We start from the raw sequence: 9,856 nt of genomic DNA on the forward strand, positions 1-9,856 counted from the left end.
CTCACTGTTCTTTATTGTTATGTTTTTAGTGTCATAAAAAAAACCTCAAAGTTATTGATTTTTTTATTTAATGACTTTCTATCCTAGTATTTTATCAAACTCTGTTATGACATTCTAAAATTTACTCAATGCTATTCTTGGATTTTCTAGGGAAAGAGCCAAATCAATGTAAGGAGTGATATTTTTGTCTTTTCCATTCTAAAATTAATACTCTTTGTGTATTATTTTAATGTGTAATCCTTTTAGTTCTGTAATGAATAATAGAGTTAAAAGAGAATAGTTAGTATTTTCCCAGACTTTAATGGATTGTTTTTACATTTAAATATGGTATTGGTTGTAGGTTTTTACTATAAAGTATATTGTCAATTCTTGATCAAGTTAAAAGATTTTTTTCTATGCTTTGATTACCATCAGATAATTTAAATTTTGTTAGACACAAATGTTACATTTTTTATAAATTATTTAAAAATGTGTTCAGATAATCATGTGAATTTTCTCACTTAAATTATTATAATGAATTCCATTAACATATTTCCTAATGTGAATCCAAAGTTGCACTCTTGATATAAACTATAATTGTCAAACATTAAAAGATTACAACATTTTATTTGTCAATACCTTACAATTTAAAAATCTATGCTCTTAAGTGTGAATAGCTTGTGTGTGTGTGTGTGTGTGTGTGTGTGTGTGTGTGTGTGTGAGATCATTTAATCTTTGCCTAGTTTTAGAATTAAGATTATATTGGATTCATAACATTAGTTGGGAGGCAACTATATTCAAGGAGTAATATAATACACAAGTAGTCCTGTAAGCAATAAATAAAAAACAAAATCAGTAGTTTAAAAAATTCCCTAGTAAATTCTATTGAAACTTCAAGTAGAAAAGGATTGACAGTGGTGGGAAACTATGGTGGTGGGGAGGGGCAGGAAGGTGGGATTAACAGTAGTCAATATCTGCCTGGGGAATAGGGGGTGGGGGCACACCTCATCAACAAGGATACCTGCATAATGAATATTTGTATACCTAACCCTTAATTGTACCCCACAATTTTAAAATTAAGAAATATAATATAAAAATAAAATAAAATAAATCTATTTACAATCCAAAATGATAAAAAATAAAACTTCAAGTAACTAATAATTGTAATCTTTAAAAATTCCTCCATAAAACATAAAATACTATCAAGTTATATTTTGAAGCTAGTATGATCTAAATTATAAAATCAGACAAAATTTAAACACATACATAATATGCACACACATTAATAGATAATTTCTGGGTAGGAAAGAATTTTAAAAATAAAACTAAGGAAATATAAATTAAACAGGGAAATTCAAATACATTAAAATAAAAAGTTATATTCATTACAGGGCTTAAAGAGAGAAGAAGATAATGTTAAATCATCTCACAAAGGATCAGTATCAAATCAATGAGAAAAACAGAAAGTGATAAAAATATGAGCAAAATTGATAATTTTGTCAAAATATGGTTGTAAAAACATCAAGCAACCATAATTATATATATTGCTGGTGAGAGTGTAGATTCAAGCAACAATTTTATACAACAATTTGTCATTATTTTAAAAATCAGAGATGCATATACTTTACAATCTATTCCTAGGGATATGCCTAGTGTCCTCAGATATGTTCAGGACTGTTTATAGCAGTAATTTCATAGTAGCAATATTTCTGATAGCAAATTTTTAAAAATAGACAAACTTATTGGTGGGAGAATGAATGAATTGTGATATATTCATACAATAGAATTCTGTATAGCAGTGAAAAAGAGTTGCAATATACAACTATGGGTATTTTAATATGTACAAGTCTGATAAGCAGAGTGTTAAATGAAAAAAGCAAGTTTCAGTAAAACCATACAGTATAATACTGTTTAAATGAAACTCAAAGGCATATAAAGTATACATCACACATTATCTAGTGATTCATAGGACAGTCAACAAGAAAATGATATACATAAATTTTAGAAGATTGATTACCCAAGGGAAGGTAGAGAGGACTCCATATAGTAAGGAAAGAAGGTGTGACACCTGGGAATTGCAACAGTATTGCTAATATCCTGTTTATTTAATGGAAGGTTTATGAGTATCTTAAAAATTATTTTTATTCTTTACATCTTCATGTTATTATATTCTTTAGGGTGTTGAAATAATTCATAAAAATAAAAAATGAATTGTGCCTTCACACTAGCTGTGTAGAGTAACAGTATTTTAATAGTTTATCTTATTCAGCCTTCCAAAAGAGCGGTTCTGAAAACTATAATATATTCAAATGCATTATAAACTAATTGAATTTCAAGATGGTGTTTGGAGGTCTCAAGTTCTTGAAAATGATTGTGTCTTTTGAAAAGGTATCCTATGAGCAACCAATTAAAATATTTAATTGAACATATTAAACTTACATTGGCAAAATGTAAACACAATCAACTTCCTTTTAAAAAATCTGTTTAAATTAATTAACATGTGTCTTTTGAAAATGAAAGTTATAAACTTTATTAGTTTAAAGCTAAATTCCTAACACTAATATTAAAATACAATTATAATTCAAACTACATTTTAATCATTAATTTTGTGTCTAACTATAACATTACATTAAAAAAGAAAACTATAATAACTTCTGTGTTGATCGAACAGAAAAAATGCCAAGGAACATACTTACTCTTATAATAAGATATAAAATAAAACAAATTTGATATGAGTAAACGTGTGTGTATTCAGTGTATATTTTGCATTTAAAAATTCTCTCAAATCTAACAATTTAAGAAAACGAAAATGTTGTGAATCCAAGAAGTGATCGTTTTGAATTGAGAGAATGAACTTAAACTTCTCTGATGTCAGGCATGCTTTGCTTGAGTCTTCCTTGCTGCCTTTGCTAGAAATGCTCTTTCTCTTTCTAGGTATCCTTAGGGATACTGTCCTCACCTCATTCTTACCTCGACTTACCTTGTCACTGATATATTCCCTAGTCACCCCATCTAAAGTATTAGTTTATCCCACCCCTAATTTTCTTTACCTGCCCTAATTTTTCTTCATAGCACTTATTGTTTCTGATATACTATTTCTTCTACTTACCTTTTGTTGTTATGTGCAAAACAGAATGTAACTTTCTGGAGGACAGGGATTATTGTTTTGTTTTGTTTTATTTATTGCTATATCACAAGTACCTCAACATATATTTATCAAATAAACAAAAGGTGAGTGAATACTATTCCAAAGTCAGGGCTATCAATCAGAAGACCAACAGTTGTGGTTAAAATGAACTTAAGTAGTTGGACGAAAGTGTACATTAGATGTATTTTCTATAAGTTACCCAATTCATTACAAATAATGCAAAAATAGGCTAACTGTGCTGTGAAGCATCAAGGAGATATGTCCAAAAATTGTCACAAAAGCCTTTAGTGTTATATTTTACACAGTGTTAAAATAGTAAATGTTGGACATATTTCTTTGTTGGATAAGCCTATTTGTTTTAATTAATATTTTAGTTACCAAGTTAGAATAGTTTAAGTAGGGAGTTAAAAATTCAAGTTTATATGCAATAGAGAAAAGTTGTACAGTAAATTAAAATACAGTTCAAATTCTTGGTTTAAAAATTATCTATCATTTATATCTTGTCACTAGATAAGTAAACATTGCCCATACTCAAATAATTTACATTCCTATTCCCAGGTTTGGGTTGTAATATTATTCTCTCTATAAGCCATCTGACTGCTTGAAATGAAGTAGTAAGTTTACAAGGAGAGCCTGAATGTATGTTGTCCAAAAAGCAAGAATGCTTTTGAAGGTTTAGAGGTGGTATGGGAAAATTTCAGAAACCATATTAAAGGTGGCTTCCCTTGGAAAAAATGGTAATTTGGCCAACCACAAGTAAAGTAAATGATAGCTCAGATAGCTTACAATTATAAAAAGCAGGAGTTTAAAATGATATTAAGAAGCATAGCCAGGCACTTGGGAGGCTGAGGCAAGAGGATTGCCTGAGCCCAGGGGTTCAACACCAGTATGGGCAACAGGGTGAGACCTTATCTCTACGTAAATTAAAAATTAGCCAGGCATGGTGGTGCATGCCTGTAGTTCCAGCTACTTGGAAGGCTGAAGTGGAAGGATCGCCAGATCCCAGCAGGTCGAGGCTGCGGTGGCTGTGAGCGTCCAGCCTGGGTGACAGAGTGAGACTTCGACTCAAAAGAAAAGAAAAGAAAAGAAAAGAAAAGCATGATAGTTTTACTGTATTTGAGTAAGAAAACTTTTTTTCAAGTTTAATTGTATCTACTTGCCTATACTCTTTCTTTGTAATGTCAAGACTAAGGCTCTGCAGACCACAATCCTTTTCTGCTAGCTGCTTCATGTTAGGCTCTTGCCAATCTGGGGTCCTGCAGGCAGCCTACAGGGCCAATAGAGGGAGACTCCACTGGTTCCATTTTTGCTCCTGTGGTTCGGTTTCTGGTTCCTGTTCCCACTTCAGTAGTAGCAGTTAATCAAGGTTTATTTCTGTTTTTTTTTTTTTTTTTTTTTAAATATATGCAGGACCAACCTCATGATACCCTCAGATTCACTAGTTTCGCAGCCTGTCCTCAATGTCTGTGTCCCAAGCCCACAAGGACTCTTCTCTGAGCTGTTTTCTTTTTCTTTCTCCTTTCTTTTTTTTTTTTTTTTTTGAGTTGGAGTCTTACTCTGTTGCCCAAGCTGGAGGGCAGTGGGACACTCAGGCCACTCTAGCGTTGACCTGCTGGGCTCTGGCGATCCTTCTGCCTCAGCCTTCTGAGTAGCCAGAACTACAGGGCCTGGCTTGCTTATCTATCTGTCTGTCTATCTATCTATCTATCTATCTATCTATCTATCTATCTATCTATCTATCTATCTATCTATTGTAGAGATGAGGTCTTGCCAAGTTGCCGGGGCTGGTCTTGAACCCTCGGGCTCAGGTAGTCTACTCGCTTCAGCTTCCCAAAGTGCTGGGATTACAGGCTGAGTCACCAAGCCTGGCCTTTGAGCTGTTTCTTACAGTTGCTCTTCTCTGACACCTGAGAATGATATTTTTGCTCTGACAGATACCTAGTTAACAACCTTATACCAGCTAACAACCTTTATATTAAATTATTTAAAATAACTACCATGTTACTGTCATCTGACTGATGTTCCTCATCCATTTTTATTCCCTTCTACAAGGTAACCATTGTCAACAGGTTGCTCTGAATCCTTCAATACATTTTACCTTGTTTTAAGAACCATGCATGCGTACAAATGCACACACACACACACACACACACACACACACACACACACACACACACACACACACCATGCAATCTACATAGCCATAGCCTTGAATCTTTTATGTTATGGTTTGGAGAAGTTCCAAGCCGCTTTTTGATGTATCTTCCTTCTCTGGGTCCTATGGTTTTACTGCCTGCCTCTTTACTCTTTTATGTTGACCCAATTTGAAGTTCAACATTTCTTTTAGTTCTCTTTTTTCTTTTTTTTTTGAGTTTGAGTCTCACTCTGTTGCCCAGGCTGGACTCAAAGAGAGGAGTCATACAAAAGCACCAATGGACTCTGGACTTTACTAATGACTCTATATGAGGGTGGAAGAAGGGTTTACTTGACTGTTTATATTAAAGGTTTCTGTTTCCCAGAGTTTTTTCTCACATGTCCCATCATTGGTTTTCATTTTATATTTTAAAATGTATATTGCTCGGTGCATAGAGAATCATGATTATTGTATGACCTTGGTGAACTGTACCTTATATCAATATTAGATGCATTCCCTTTCACCATTCTTTGTCATGGGCCTGTTTGTCCCATATCCATTCCTTGCCCACCTCTACGCCGCACTGTACCAGAGGGCTGACTGTGCTCCTCAGGATCCTAGGCTCCCTTGACAGCTGGCTTTCAGATGGGCCAGTAAAGGAGTTTCAGAGGGGATTAGGGAGTGGAAGGAATAGAAAAACCAGGGTACTTATCCTCCTTTCTTTGTTCCACCTGTCTGGGTTGCATCTCCTTGTGACTCTACCTCCTAACTATATGCCTAAAGTGATTCCAACAACCCTGGGAACCAGAGACACACCTCGTTCTTTTGTCTCTCTGGTCTAGCATCATCTCACCCTCTTCTCTTTTTGATATGTTGGTTCCTTTGTACCTGTAAATAGCTCTCTGTGTTAAATTTCCTCTATTGAAAATACTTGCAGTGTTTTCTGTTTTCCTGGTTAGACTCTAAGCAAGACAATATTTCCTGCTTTCTGCCTTTGTCTGATACTGATTTTGCCATTTTTTCCTTTTTGTTGATATTCTGGCCTCTCATCACCTATTTCTTATTTTCAGTGTTAAATCTCTTTTGTTTTTAATGTTTCTCTTTTACAAAGCATAGCATTAGATTTTACTTTTTGCCTTAATTAGAATTGATTTTTTACTTAAAAATTTTTTTTTTATTTTGTAGATGTGGGGTACAAGTCAGGATTGAGTACATAAGTGGTCTAGGTACAGGTGAACTTTGGGCCTCCCATTGACTCTTGTCTGGATTAGGATCAGGCAACCTTACTGATTTTATGTGTCCCCACTCCGGCAGTGTCCAACTACTGCTGATCCCTTTCTTGTAGTATTATGATAGTTGTTCAGGGTTACTTATGAGTGAGAAGATGTAGTACTCAGTTCTTTTTTTTGTGATAGATCACTGAGTATGATTAGACTCCAAATATATCCAAGTTACTGCGAAGTCCATAGTTTTTTCTGTCTTTATGGCTTTGTAATATTCCATCATATATATACACCACATTAAAAAAAATCCAGTCCCAGTTTCAGTGGGCAGCATGGTTGGTTCCATGTTTTTGCTTTTGTGAATAGTGCCATAATAAAAATGTGTGCGCAGGTATCATTTTTATAGAATGATTTGAGTTCGTCCAGGTATATTCCCAGGAAGGGGATTGCTGGGTCAATTTCTAGTTCATTTAGTAATTGCCACACTGTTTTCCATAGAGGCTGAACTAGTTTGCACTCCTGCCAACAGTGTAGAAGCATTCCCTTTTTCCTGCATCCTTGCCAGCATCTATTGTTTTTTGTTTTAATGATGCCCATTCCTACTGGAGTTAGGTGGTATCTCAGTTTGGTTTTGCTTTGCTCTTCTCTAATAAGTGATGCTGAGCATTTTTTCATGTATCTGTTGGGTGCTCATATGTCTTCTTTTGAGAAGTGTTTATTCGTGTCTTTTGCCCACTTTTTGATGGTGTTGTTTGTTTTTTCCTTTTAGCAATTTTGAGTTCCTTGTAGATCCTGGTTGTTACTCCTTTGTCAGATATACAGTTGACAAATATTTTTTACCATTCTGTGGGCTCTCTCCCCATTCGTTTGATAGTTTCTTTTGCTTGACAGAAGCTTTTCAGTTTGATGAGTTCCCACTTGTCTATCTTGTCTCTTATGGCATGCCTATTTCAGGTTTTGATCAGGCATTGGTTACCTATTCCAATTTCTGTATGGGCATCTCCTATGTTTTCAAGATTCTTATAGTGTGAGGTTTCACAATTAGGTCTTTGATCCATTTAGAGTTGATTTTTGTGTTTTGTGATAGGTAGGGTTTCATTCTTGAAACTGTTTCATTCTTCTGCATATGGTCAGCCATTTTTCCCAGCACCATTTACCAAATAGGTTCTCCTTTCCCCAGTGATTGTTGGTGGAGGCTTTGTTGAAGATGAGTTGATTGAGAAATTGACGTTTTGCTTCCAGAATCTATATCCTGTTCCATTGGTCTGTATGCATGTTCTTGTACCAATACTAGGTTGTTTTGATTATTGTAGCCTTATAATAAAGTTCAAAGTCTGGAAGTGTACATTGTTCCTTTTGCTGAGGATTGTTTTGACTGTTTGAGGTTGTCTTTGTTTCCTTTCGAATTTCTACATTGTTGTTGCCAGGTCCAAGAAGAATAGAGATGGTAATTTAGTGGGTATTGCATTGAATCTGTAGATTGCCTTGGGAGGGGAGGTGAACATGTTAACAATGTTAGTTCTTCCAATCCATGAGCATGGGATAGTCTTCCATTTATTTGTGTCTCCTTCAATTTCTTTACATAGTGTTTTCATTGTAAAGGTCTTTCACTTCTCTGTTCAGCAGGATGCCAAGATTTTTCTTTTTTCTTCTGCTATTGTGAATGGAATTGCACTTTTTGTTTGGTGCTCTGCCTGTTTGTTGTTGGTGTCTAAAAATGCAGTTGACTTTTGCATGTTGATTTTATACCCTGAGACTTTGCCAAAGTTTTTTATTAGTGCAAGGAGGTTTTTGACAGATTCCCTTGGGTTTTCCAGGTACAGGATCATATCATCTGCAAAGAGGGATAGCTTAACTTCCTCTTTTCCTGTTTGGGTACACCTGTTATTCTTCTCTTGTCTGATTGCTCTAGCTAGACTTTCTTTTTGGGGGGTTGGAGTCTCACTTTGTCGCCCAGACTGGAGTGCAGTGGCCGCTCCCTGCCACCGCAGCCTCAACCTGCTGGGCTCCGGCAATCCTTCCACCTCAGCCTTCCAAGTAGCTGGAACTACAGGCGCGCACAACCACGCCCGGCTAGTTTTTGATTTGTTGTAGAGATGAGGTCTCGCCAAGTTGCCCAGGCGGGTCTCGAACCTGTGGGCTCAGGCAATCCACTCACCTCAGCCTCCCAAGGTGTGAGATTACAGGCTGAGCCACTGAGCCTGGCTAGACTTTCAACACTATGCTGAGCAGGAGTGGTAAGAGTGGACAGCCTTGTCTTGTTCTGGTTTTCAGAGGAAATGCTTCCAACTTCTGTCCATTTAGTAATACGTTGACTGTCAGTTTATCATAGATGGCTTTTATTATTTTTGAGGTGTGTTTCCTCTATACCTAGGTGTTCAAGTTTGTTTTTTTTTTTTAATCAAGAATGGATACTGTATTGTGTCAAAAGCCTGCATCTAATGATATAATCATGTGATTCCTATTTTTACATCTGTTGATGTAATTAATTATGTTTATAGTCTTGTGGATATTAAACCAGCCCTGCATCCCAGGGATGAAGCCTACTTGGTCATGGGGGATAATTTTTGAAATGTGTTGTTGAATCTAATTTGTTAGAATCTTGTTGATAATTTTTGCCTCTATGTTCATCAGGGATATTGGCCTGTAGTTCTCTTTCTTTGCTGGGTCTTTGGCTGGTTTGGATACCAGCGTTGTTATCTTTATAACATGATTCAGGGAGAGTTCTATATTTCTCAAATGCCTGGAATACATTCAGTGGGATTGGTATCAGCTCCTCCTTGTATGTTTTATAGAATTCCGCTGGAAAGCCATCTGCTCTGGGACTTTTTTATTTTTTTGTGGGTAGTTTTCCTATGACAGGGTCAATTTCCCAGGTTGTTATTGGTTTATTTAGGGTCTCTATTTCTTCTTGCTTCAACCTTGGGAGGTGGTGTGATGTCAGAAAGTCTTCCATTTTGTCTAGGTTTTTGAATTTGTTTCCATACAGGTGTGCATAGTAGTATCTGATAATCTTTTGTATTTCTTCAGTTGTGGTCAGTTGTTATTTGGTCTTTTGTGTTTCTGATTGTGTTTATTTGAACTTTTTGTCCCGTCTTCTTGGTCATTTTGGCTAGGGATCTGCCAATCTTCTTTATCCTTTCAAAGAAAAAGCTTTTTTACCTTCATTGGTTTTTTTCTATGATATTTTTGTCTTCTATGTCCCATATACAGCCTTTTCTTTGGTGATCTGGATTCTTTTCCTGAAGTAGGGTTTTGGTGATTTTTCTTTCCAGCTCCCTAACCTTCATAAGTTAGGCTGTTAACTTGTGGTTTATTTTTTCGATGTGTGTTTGTAGAGATAAAAATTCCCCTCTTAGAACTGTTTTCATG

The sequence above is a fragment of the Carlito syrichta genome, unplaced genomic scaffold (genome assembly GCF_000164805.1).
Source record: "Carlito syrichta isolate Samal-C Ts95f unplaced genomic scaffold, Tarsius_syrichta-2.0.1 Scaffold312088, whole genome shotgun sequence".
Classification (NCBI taxonomy): domain Eukaryota; kingdom Metazoa; phylum Chordata; class Mammalia; order Primates; family Tarsiidae; genus Carlito; species Carlito syrichta.